General features: G+C 37.0%; 1 protein-coding gene across 1 annotated transcript in view; it reads left to right on the forward strand.

The window, feature by feature from the left end:
- The window catches only part of Blop (blue-sensitive opsin), a 230,374-nt gene that overhangs the window by 66,354 nt on the left and 150,614 nt on the right, over positions 1–13,406 (forward strand). The window contains exon 2 of the mRNA XM_071704646.1: positions 9,088–9,232. The gene's annotated coding sequence lies outside the window, so the exon portion shown is untranslated. The remainder of the gene's footprint in view (positions 1–9,087; positions 9,233–13,406) is intronic.

Genomic DNA, 13,406 nt, shown 5'->3' on the forward strand with positions numbered 1-13,406 from the left:
TCGAGCTTTTTATCATATTTTTTTATAAAATAGAAAAATCGTATAGAATGTAATACGGTAAATAATAATAATATAATATAATTGAAGTCACAAGAAAGTAATAAATAATTTTTTATTTGGTATACAGATTAACTAAAAAATATTGTCGTTGCGAAAATTTGGTGGCATCGATCGATCGGCTTACCAGTCGGATTTCGTAGCTGTCGCAATAGAGTGGACAAGAAAAGTCACAGAAAACGTGGCCTGGAAAACGATTCCGTGGCATTGTGGCACCTACCCTCGGCAATAAAAGATCGTAAAAAGGAAGCGAAACTTTAACGAAACGCTCGTAGAATTTATGACTATTTTTTTTAGTTAAAAGTTTTAGGTAGTAAAGTTAGTAGTAAATCATTATATACGTATGCGCTTTTATTAACGCATATACTTAGGATTTTCGTGTAAACTTTTTATATCAAGTTTAAAGCAATGAAACTTATTCAATATTTATGTTCTGTTTGGATATACATTTGTTAACGCGTCTGTACACGGTGCACAAGGTTTATCGTTATGAAAAATATTTTTACGTTTTAATATAAATGGCAAAACATTAACCATCGCGATTTTATAAACGCGTCGATCGACATTGTGCTATTTGAGAGAATATTACATCCGCTGTTCGTGTAAATTCCCGGATTCGGATTTTAGTGACAAACATGTTTCACATTTTTATGAGTGAATTATTATTTTATAGCGTTTTTTTTTATTTATTCAATCACCAATAGCTCAAGTGACTCAATCCCGATTTTACATTTTATTTGGAGAACAACATTTGCATTATTTGACGATCGACCGCGTTGATCATCTTGTTTGAAACGAAAAGCAACGTATGTATGTAATTCCAAAGTCGGTTGCATATTTATCGTGATTTATTCCACGATATGCCAATTAATAATATGTCGAGTAATGACACATCCATGCAATTTTATAAATTTTTGCACTGGATTTCTTAAATAAACTTAATACATTCTCAATTATTCAATATTTTCAAAACAAAATCTCAATTTTAGAACAAAAATAGTTTCCGAAAGAGCATTACAATGTTTTTAAATTTATCTTTATAATAAAAAAATCATAAGTGCAGTTCAGTTACCTCTTGTAAGCCAAATTATAGATGAGAGCAAGAGTTCAGAGATAATTTGGAGAAAAAACGGTCAAGAGGTATGTCGGTAATATTGGTTTGTACGTAACTTTGTAGAGGCCTAGTTTACACCGATCTCTTGATACGCGTATCAAATAGTATATTTGAACTGATCAGCCAATAATCAAACTAATTTACTAGTTATTTACTATTTAATACGCGTATCAAGTGATCGATGTAAACTAGGCCAGAAGCAAAATATGAATTATCCATTAGTATATTACATATTTCTTCTGTTTTCACTTCAATATTTTTAAGCAGAATGACTTAATTTTCTTGAAAAAAAAAAAGAAAAGAAAAGAGGCAATATCGCGAATGCAGAGATGGCGGACAAGCAAAACGCGTGCCGTATTTCATTGTTTAGCCTCCCTTTAACGAGAAGCCGGTGTATCATTGTACTCCATTCGAGTATTAACGCCCTTCGGTGAGGGGGAGAGATGGCGAACTTTCCATGTATACTTGGGGCACGTAGTTTGGTATCAATAAATTTCCATGCGCGGGAAACGGATTACGTTTTATTACCCTTGTGGTCTGGCAGTAGATTATGGCGTCGAAGTATAACTATTCCGGCAACAACTCCGGGGTCCGGCTTTTGCGCTGCAGAGAGAACGAGCGAGAGTTCGGGGGGATAATCAGCGGCGTGGTCGCAAACAGTCGCGAAATGTTCGGCAATATAAGCCGGCCGGGGAGGCATTATAAGCGCGATGCCGAACTCCTACAAAACGTTGTACTAATGGAAAATCGATTCACGAAGTAGTTTTCTTATGTGGAAATCATTTTGGTCATCCGAGCGAAAGGCCTCTTTTCGTTTCGCATTGTATTGTATTGTATGTCACATAAAGGTAGAATGTGTGTGTGTATTACTTATATGTATAGAGAGTGTATCGTTATACTTCTAATACATTCGTATATGTATATATATATATATATATATATTTATGTTTTATTATGTAAATAATAAAAAAAAATAATTTAGAAATGTTTAAGATTAGGCTCTGAAATAAAGAGGATAGGTACTATACTTCCATCATATTATAGATAATTAACGTACCTGGATTGGAATGCCGCGGTTACATTATTTCCTTGAAACTTGTTAAGGACTTCGAGAAGCGCTATAAAAAACAGCGAACGTTAGCGAGGGAGAAACCCAAGAGGATATTTGAGATCGATAGGTGTTTCACTTTCCTTGAACATCGAAGTTTCCTCTTTAACTCAGCCCTTTACTTGACAAGCGATCGACCGCTTCGCTATTTAAAATCACAGACCGGATCGAATTCTTTCGATCCTCGACTACCTCAAGTGCATTTATCTATGTCGCTGAAATTGCTGCGTGTTTCCTTAACCGCTTAATCCTTTAACTTCTTGCAACGCAGTAGTAACCATGCGTAATCACTTCTTCAATTTTCTCTTAATCAAAAATCTAAATCATATTAGTTTTGCTTAACAAACATTTTTCGGCATTAATTTAATCTTTATTTTTATACTCTTATCTTACATCTCTATGATAAAATGTATGTAGTAATTATTTAAGTAAATATGGATTAATATTGTATACAGTGACAAAATTAATTTTCGAAGACTAAAAACAAATCTATTTTTCATAAAATATAAACTAATCTAAATTTTAATTGCAAGAATAAAAATTCTCTCTGCTTCTTGTCAAATAAATGGACATTTTTTAAATATATAAAATTAATTTTCTCAAGAACTATCCAATTATAATTAAAACAGATTTTCTATGATGTTTCCCTTATTATTTTTTTACGAGTATTTATCCGCTGGCCAGTTGTACAATTTATTGAAAATACATAATTTATAATGTATACCTATATGTTAAATATTGAAACATAAAAAAACGTAGGATGTTTGTAGGATAAAGTGGAATATTTCTATCCATTAGATTGAACAAATTTCGCATTGTGCGCCGTGCATCGCGGCGAGAAAGGGGAACGCAGGTGGAAGGGAGGAGAGGGATGAACTCGAGAGTCTGGAAAATGCGACTATGCGGGGAGATAAGTGTTGCAACAGGGAATACGAAGTTCCTCTCATGCCGCCCGGTCGCGTTCGCGTCGCCAGGTCACGGTTTTCGCGAGAAAGTTCGCCCCGTAGTGGAACCATACGTGATCTATACGGGTTACCGCCACATTCGCCGTCCGCTTCTCCAGCCTCCTCTCGAACCCGGCGCGGGGTGTCCCGTATAGCCCCCAGAGTTGGGTACACGCTATAAATTTCGCGGCTGAAAATCTCGCGTGATATATATACACGCGCGAGCGCGCGCACCGTATATGCCGCGATATATATCGCGTTCTGCGCCCCGCTTCTATGCCGCCGTCTCCACCCACTTCTGGGACGGAGAGTGAGATGGACCAGAGGTAAAGGGGTTGGAGGAGCGACCGGCACGCGCGGAAGAGATATCTTGACTGTGCGGTTAGGCTAACGTGACCGGGGGGAGGGGAGTGTAGCCGGTTGAGTTACACCGGTTACACGTTGCAGTTCTTAGGTGTTCGGATGATTAATGAAGGCTGTTTCGCGTGTGCTCGTTGACTCGTGCGCGAGCGGGCGCGCGCGCGCGCGCGCGTGCGGGCTATTAGTATGTTATCCGATATTATCCGCGTTCTCGTGGCAAAGATAGTTGCGAGCCTCGTCAAGTTTGCTGCCATATCGATTTTCGAAATGGAATTTCGGAGTAGTTGGATTTGTTCTCCCCCTGATTGAATTTAACGAGTCTCTAATATTGATGAACTCCGTTCGGAGTCTATGTGCGGAATCTGTTAAAACTTACAGACAAGAAGCAGATTGCTTTATTATGTTAAGAACGTACTTCATTATCGCGCATTTAATCCTTTTGAAACAATAGAATTTTCAAGCTTCGGATTTAATTCCTCCATGAAGATTCGGTTAAAACGTTATTATCACAAAAAAATTTAATATCAAATAGAGTTTTATTATTTTCTATAACTTTTCGTTCACACGTTCTGTTTGTAGCCTTTTTATCTCTCTTCTTCGGGTTTTGATCGTGAAATTACTGTGACAACTTGTGAGAAAAACGCGAATAACCGCGATGGAATATAATGGTGCGCGGAAAGAAAGCAGAACGGCTAAATAAACAGGCGAGTGAGAAGATGAGAGGATACGGAAAGAATCGCGAGAAAGATAGAGAAGATTAACGAGAATGATACAGTGCGAACGTAGAGCTACACTTTGCTGTCGCCGGAAGTTGCGGACGCGACGCTTTATATTATCCATGTGTCTCTACGGTGGAACTAGTGTCGCCAGTACCGTTCTCCATCACGAACAAACTGGATAAATTCTTAGTATGCTCAGACAAGAGTCTGCCAAGTTATTTCGTTATTTTATCGCTTTTTTTTGGTTATTTTGTCTCATTATTACATTCAAAAATTGAACTACAGACTACGTTAGAGGTTGTATTTTTAACCAATTTATCTATTATAGATTTACTGGTCTTTTTACACAAGAGATCAAAATGGTGTCAACACGGTAATGGCGGCCGGTATTGCCGTTGCGATACAAATTTTTCATTCTATTTTGCTTTTTATTTTGTTATCCCTCAATGTACCTCCTCCCTCTTCTTTTCTCTTAATTCTGTTCGTAAGAGGAAATAAGAAAAATTGAGTCATCTTTTCGCAAAACAAGCTCTTTGAATAATCTCTGTGCTCCCCAGTCACAAAGACAAAGCAGTTACTCGTTCATTCGCCGCCTGTCTTTTACCGGACAACGCCACGCGTATGCGAATAACACACGCACGCACGTACACGCACGCCTGTGCTCCGAGTACTATGAATTTTCGATAATCCAAATTGGATTCCCCAACGACCCCAACTGGGTGCACGCCAGTGGTTCTCGACGGTTCTCGTTCTCTCATCGGCCGCGGCTTTCCTGCAAAATTGTTTCCCCTCGCCCCCACTCCGAAAGTTACGAATTCGCCATCCTCTCCACCCCCTGATTCGTGGGTAACAGTCGGCGCCCAACCTCACATGCTGCCCTTTCTCTAGTTCGTTTTTACAGAATTTCCCGATCGGCCTAAAACGCGGGAAAATGCGGATCGTGACTCCGCCTCTAAAGATCTCGAAACTGTGAGCTGGGAAATAAAAGAAGAATGGTCGGTAGTGTATTTCAATACGTTATCGGCTATTTCGACGGGTAATTCCGCTCCGCGTCGAGGTCGATCCAACGGAGTAATATTTAATGACAAGAAAGAATTTTATTGTTGACCAGAGAAGACACAGTGGGGATATGATTAAAAACATAAACCGGAACCTTATTATTACATTATTGGTTTTGTTTTATTTTGCGCCTTTGTTTATTTTATTTCGTACTCTTACCATTTTGTCGATTACATTTGTTTATATTTGTTTGCGAGAAAATAGCTTTTACATGTAATTTAATTTAATTTATTTACAGTCAACCGTCGCCGATTCATTTAATCATACATTAATTGCGTTATATCGCATTCCGATATGATTACGTGTATAGTTTCATTTTATATTCTATCGATTTCCGGCAAGCAAATATAGAATACTTCAGAGTTTACCTTCCCAACCGCTAGATGCATAAATAAACGGCCCTATTAAAATATATTATAATCAAATGTCAGAAAAATGGCAAATAATAATAAATAATTTTTTGATTGATTGATTTATCTTTCAAAAGGCTAATTAATTGTCAATATATATTTATAAGATGAAAGAACCTTAATAATTTTAGCAGCATCTTTTATATAGGTAGACAATTTTGATGTGTGTTACTGTGATAATTTAATGTTTAATGTCACTCGAAACATTTTGTGATATTTTTCTTTGTCGCTATATTTACTGCGATGGACGTTGAAATTTATATAACGATATTTATAATAAACCTAACCGATGGTACGGCTAATGAACAACGAGAATAGCGCCAGTATGCTGCACGTGTGTTTTACATGCGTCATTTATTACTGTTTTGCTCTCCGGAGTACTCTCATCTACGCGCTGTCGAAAGTCGTATTATTGGCGGTCATTTTTCTTAAGAACTTCACATAAATTAATAGCATTTTTCAAACATTAAAAAATCTATAGTTAATGAAAAATACGTAATACCAATAAAATCGATATTACGTTATATTATATGCACACATGCAAAAATAAATCATTTGATCCTCAAAATGTCTAACAAAAATACAATCCTAATTTATTTACAAATAAAAAACTAATTATATTTTTAGTAGGACAATTTTAATCTAAGTTAAAAATTTATCGATCAGTTAATAAATTTCTTATAAATGTTCTTTTTAAATAAAATTTACAATTTTAGTTACTTTTATATTATTTGCTACAAAATTCCTTCTAAAATAAATAAAGTTTCTTTCATCAGAGAAAGTAACTTAAACCGTGGCAAACACCGCTCGAATGCACGCGTATATAAGCCTATATCTACACGAGACAGATAACTTGTCAAATTGACGGCGTACGTGTGCGCTTTGGTTCGCGTGATCGCAAGTTTACGATTCCCTCTCGCAAGCGCGCGACTCTCTAATTAGTTTGACAAATCGATTGGCGAGTGCTGCCGGATGTGCACGCGGCGCGATGCGGTGATCGGCTTTACCCGACTCGACGATCCCGCATTGATCCAGATCGTTAAAACATAATGTAATCGTTAATCTCACCGGGCGTCCACCTACGCGTAAAACTATTTGCGGGGATTATATCGATCGCGCGTATTCGTCGTGTCGCAGAACAACACAAAATGCGCATCGAAAACCGACAGACTGATCGTAACCCACAACACTTATCTGCCAATTTCAAGCAAATTTCGAGTATTACGTATGAAATACAAATTTATATTGTGCTTATTATATATTTGAATGTGTGTGTGTGTGTGTGTGTACAAAAAAGTTAAAAGAGAAGCTGCTTAATTTAAGTAATGAATTTGTCGTCGTATATCATCTTTTTATCAAGCGATGCTTTTTTGATTTTTATCTGCTATTTAGACAGACGCAGGGAAACGATATTTCAATGATAGTTTACTTATAACTCATGTTTCACACAGTTATCTCATTTTAAAAAATCGTGCTGTATGTACTGACATTATTACATACGCGCAGACACATAGGTTGCTTTAATAAAACGACATAGAGAATATAGAACGCAGCCATGGCGAGTAAAATCGTGGCAAATGACCTATAGCTAAAACTGACATATAGTATGTCCCGATGATTTTGCAAATGCAAATATATGCGTACTTGGAAAATTCAATTATTATGAAACTCGAAGTGCGCTGTAATGTTAACTTAAAATGATAATAATTGACGAGATGACAATAGTGATAGATTGCAAATTAGATAGATATTCACTTTGTTGATTTCGCAGTTTCACTATTACTGCAAAATGCGATTATCAGCTTATTAACAGTAAAAAGCTCTGTTTTAATGATATCTCGATTCGACCAAAATATGACTTTTATTTCTTGTTAACTGGTTAATACATTTCTCATTATCAATCAGATCGATTACTACTTTGATAAGCTTTATTGAATGGATAATGCATGAGATCGTGAAAATGTTTATTATCAGTTAGCTGTAATTAGCCCCAATAACATTAGTATGGCTATCAATGTCATTTACCTATAAAAGGATCGAGAATAGTAATTTAATTTAGAGAGAAAATTCAATTTTTGATCTAATTATTTGCACTTTACATTGTCCCTTTGCCTTTTACATATGTATGTGGAAAAAGCTCCGATCGTGTACAAGGCATTATAAAGTGCGATTTTAGAATAGCAATCTCATTTTACGATATACATCGCAGTTATATCCATATTGAATTATACAGGCCACCGAGCTATCGCGATCCAAAAACAGTCGAAAGGTCGTTGTGCAGTAAACTCAATTAGCAACGATAACGCTTACGTGTTTCCATCCGCGAAAATGATTTTCCCGCGAACCGACCGCCACGAGATCGAAAAATATTTGGGAGATTAAAATCATTTAGATTGGATTGTAATTTCGATTTTCTCTCGCACTGAGAGGCGAAAGCAAAGAGACGAAGACGAAACTCACAATCATTCGCGAAATGAAAAAGAGTAACAATGGAATGAAAATACGATAAATATTTTAATTCGATATATACTTTGGCCTAATTTCACGCTATTATTGAAATTATATAACAACTTTATATGATAGCTTACCTCCAAAAAATAACAATTTAAATTAATTGTTAGTAGTTCTAATATAACCGGCTAAAATATAAAATAACTTCTTTATTGCTTGGACAGCTTTGGAGAAAAAAAGATTTGGAATATAAAAATAAAATATGTCTGTTTGACACCGTTTATAGTTCTATCTAGATACCTCGACATTTTACGACTTGTCGAATGTATTACAATTTGCCGGATGTCCTGTGTATCATCCATGGATTGTATGCGCATTGTTGTGAAACCGATTCGCTGCATAACACAACAAACGATAAATGTTCAGGGATTATGCACGTCTATTCCTGGTTAAGTTACTAATCGCGCGGTCAAGCGACTGCATCTACGATATCGCGAGAAGCCGAGCGATGTTTCCCCGCGCCATAATGGTTCATTATCAAGGATTAGTTCAATTTGCGCGCATACGAGGTCACGTTGTATATCATATTCAATACGTGCGCGACGTCCAATCACGGCGGTGTTGCGCATGTTTACCGCAAACAATATAACGTGTTCAATATACAAGGTTTGACGCAGGAAGAGGGAACGAAATCTATTTCTTCGTTGACTATTTTCATTTAATAAATCTAGGAAATCAATTATTATAGCTTTTAATTGCTTTAAAGTTTACACACAGTTGCATACAACGCTGCTATTATCCGATATAGTTTTGCAAATCAAAATTTTGTAATATTTCAGACTAAAACGCTCGTTTTTGTTCGCAGGTTCCGCCGATAAGTACCAAGTTTCTACATCGTCTAAATATCTGGGGAGAAGTATGGAAGATGCTCGAGAGTCTCAAGTTTTTATTAGCTGCAAACCTACATCGCTAATAAATTGTGTGCCGGTGCGGTTCTAGTCCGATCAAAGGTAAGAACATATTTATATCTGAATACTTTTTATTTTTACTGAATGAAACGATTGTGATATAGATATTGTTATATTGACATGTTATAATATGTTTAGTACCCGTTTATTTCTACTCTTCTGCTCGAGATTCTCAAGTTATAGGATTAATCTAATTTTTTCTTGTTTTCTAACGGATATCATATTTACATGCAACACTGTGGCATGCTTAAATCAAACATTGTATCGTCTCGGTCATACCAATTACTTTTAAACGAATTTTGATCTATTAACGATAGCTGATCTTTTATACGCATATGCGAGACGCGACAATGACATTTATTCGATAGTGATTCCGTCGATCATATTATCGCATTGAAAGCTCATTAATTTGTTATAAGCTACCCTATACCGTTAATGCATTTTATCATTCTTCTCGTGTTCCGGTCACACGCGGTCAATTTGAAAGGCCATTGAAATCTTTATGACTCAATCGACTCGATAATGGAGATGACCGATTAATGTGACTATTATGTTGGCATACGTCCGCCGGTACGCGAGCATGCGTGAACTTTATTCCGAGCTACCGTTACCTTCATGTGGACTGGTAACATTACCAGATAATCAATGAAATCTATGTTAAACATCATGAATACTTTGACATTTATTTTAATTTACACACCAATGGGTTTTGTGTAAATGTTAATATATGCATAATTAGCTTCAATAAACAAAATAACTAATAATAATAGATCAATCAACGAGAGTTGCAGCGCGCGCTGCGTCGTAACACGTATTATATTTTATAAAATTAAAATTTTCATCTGCTTCTTTGCTCGCTCTCTTTCTCTATTTTTACAGCGAGCCAACATCCGCCTTCGCTCGGCGGACAGAATATGGTCTGCGTATATACAGGATGGTTCACGTAAAATATTACAAGCTGTTTTCTCGGAAATTGTTAAGAATGGCGACAAAATTCTCCTTTTAAGGTTTTGTTACGGCTCTTTATAGAACACCGTCGTCCAACAAATCTTGAAATAACAAAGAAATTTTTGTTACCGTTGTATACCTGATACCTCTTGAGAAAAAGGCTTTTATGACATTTCGCGTGGAATATCCTGTATATGTCGTCGCGTCGCAAATAGGATCGTGACACCGTGGCGTGTTACCATTTGTAACATTACGGCGATACGATACGTTACAAGTCTGGACGCACCTTTATATCGAGCATCAAGACTCGAAAGAGAAGAATCGGCAGCATTTGCGTTTTACATACGTATCGCGTGGCTACCGGAAGTTACCGTAGGAGAAGAATCGAAGTCTCTCGTGTTTCGAATATGTAGGTCGTTCACCTAACCACAGTCCGGAGTTCTCGCCTGTATACCAATCGAGTCGTGATTCCATCTCTCGCGGCACATATACTACATCGCAACCCGATGGGTTTTCGAACCTAGGAGAAATATCTCGTTTAATCGCAGCCTTCGCGCTACTGTATAAATGTATTGTAGAATCTTATCTCGTTGCAGTTTATATGCGCCACCCTGTACGCTACAAATCTACGGTAAAGCCTGGTAGCAATAAAAGCAAAAGCTAACAAACAAGAAAGTTAAAAGAAGAGAACTAAAATTAAATCGATAATCATAAATACAATAATTATGTTTATGTATTTTTTCTTTTTCTTTTTCTTTTTTAAGCCAAGATATAGCCCATTTTTAATATGTATGATCTGTTGCTTTCTAACGGCTGCAATATTTTTATATGCGAATACTTTTTTCTTATTTTCTTGTTGTTTCTTCTTCCGACCGTCATATTTTTCACTGTATCGCGTAATATATTCGCAAAAGTCTATTTTTCTTTTAATAAAGAGTTGAAACTTTTATTTCAAGTCTTCTAAAACTTTTATATAAACTGCATTTTTTAAAATAAATTCTTATACGTACTTGTTCTTCTTTAGTGTTATACCTACTTCAAAAACATAGTCGAGAAACCTACGGATAAGAAAAAATAAGGAGATCAGGAACACTATATGCATGTATTACAGTGCACAAGCGTTACGTACGCAATGAGAAACAACCTAATTTCAGTGTTAATATGTAATCTGGAGTAGCATGCTCACTGTGCGTGTCGTACTGCAGTATTTGCGTGCGTTCTCGATTGAATTTCTTACATGTTCGGAGCGCGTTTGACGCCAGTTAAGCGAATGTTAGATAATTCCGTTTGCCTTGTTCTCTTTCTCTTTCCCTCGCTCTTTCCCGACGCGCCAAAAGCATTTATCGATGTGGATGTTCGAAGTTAGTTCCTTGTTACCGCCCCGTGACGTTTTTGTTTCTGTGTTTCCCGTTTATTCCCGTACAAATACGATACCGACGTGTCTACGTGGGGAGCACGAACGATATTTCTGACGGATTAGAAGGCAATATTGGTATAACCGGTCGAGACTTTGTCGAGCTTTGCGTTCGAGAGAATCGAGGATGCGATCGTTTCCCATGTATGCGCGCTCACGTTTTCCAATAGCCGGCTTTTCGTGTGAAATTTCTCAAATTGGATCTAACTATTGAATAAGATTGTGCGCCCTCGCGGGTCAGATATTTTATTACTGAACGTGGAAAGAACATACAACAGCACTTACGGAGCTCGCACGGCGAAGACCAATGGCTGTACGGTCGATTGGGTTGTAGAAAATCACCTGTGGAAAACAGTAGATAGATTCTATAACGACTTGCAGGCGCGCCGCTACGCGAAATTGAACCGCGCACTATGCGCGAAATTATAGTTGCAAATTGGGTGTGTGTACCCGGGGCAAACAGGCTCGCTCACGAAATTTCCGAAATTTAATGGAAATTAAACTGCGTTTCTGCATTCAGTTGGCCTGTAAACCTTATACTTTGTCGACCGGTTAGTTATTGTATCGCGGTTATTTCTGCGGCTACCATTCACAATCAGTATTGACAATAATGCTATTTGACAATAATGCTAATGCTGCAAAGAACCGGTCGCCACAAAGGGTTTCTATAGAGACGCGCGGATCTTAAAACAACAAGGATAAAAAGGATGTTATCCAAGAGTCTCGTCAAGAATTTCACGTAAGAATCTTTATGTTTCATCCGCCAATATCGATCGTGTTATTTTCTAGAAACTCGTTCCGGTTTTCTTGCTTATAAAATAATAAAAGTGAAACGATAAAAACCAATCGACAGCTAGCTAGTTAGGTTTGATTGATTCACTATTTATAGTATTTATTGGTAGAAAATGGATCGACATCTCCATAAATTCCTCATTTGTTTAAATTATTTATATGATAGACTACCAATGGATTAATTTGAACAAAATATTTTAATAAAAATATAATTTAGCAATTATTATTTTACTACTTGAAGAATATAAGCGAAAAAATAAAATCTAAAAATAAATTCGTAAATCTTTGTTACATTGGAAAAATAAAACAGAATGCTTCATGTCATACAAAAATTTGTCGAACGATAAAAAAATGTTGTTAATGCTTTTAAGCGTTTAAATACCAATTTAGCTGCTTATTAGCAAAAATAAAAAAACAACTATTGATATTTTATTTTATAATTTTATCATAAGAATTAATTTTCCATTATTTAGTTTATTTTTAAAATGTATGAATACTTATTCAACAATAATTACCAAATAACTTAATCAACTTGATTATTATATTTCATGCGTATCAGAATTGTCTATCAAAACGATTCTCTTTAATGATAACGATATTGCGTGTCGATATATTGCAACCATCTCGTGTAAATTACAATGTTCCGTCGATTTTGTGTCGATCCGCTCCTACCGAAAGACCGTACAAACAGCGTGAATGAAGCTTTAGGGACGACTGACTCGCGCGGCTCGTTCGTCAGTCGTGACCTACGACCCTTCAGGACTCGAACGGGTTCGAAGGGAGGAAAGACAAGAGGGTGAAATGGCGTGCAAACATCAGAATCATGGTTCCTATACGTCTGCATGCGTGAAACGGCCGGTGTGCATATACATCACATTGCGGAGGGTCCGGGACGCTGCGTAAGTGTGCGCATTGCACCCTCACTCGCCCACACCGAGAGGGTGTTCACACGCGCGCGGCTCCACCGCGCTGCGCCACCCGTCCCGTTATACCTATGGTCAGGTCGAGCCGTTGGTCTTGCTTAATCAGATTACAAGCGAGGTGGCCGAGGATCGATATTTT

This window comes from Temnothorax nylanderi, unplaced genomic scaffold (assembly GCF_030848795.1).
Source record: "Temnothorax nylanderi isolate EJ_2023f unplaced genomic scaffold, tnyl_v1.0 TNYL_tig0043_pilon, whole genome shotgun sequence".
In the NCBI taxonomy this organism is placed as follows: domain Eukaryota; kingdom Metazoa; phylum Arthropoda; class Insecta; order Hymenoptera; family Formicidae; genus Temnothorax; species Temnothorax nylanderi.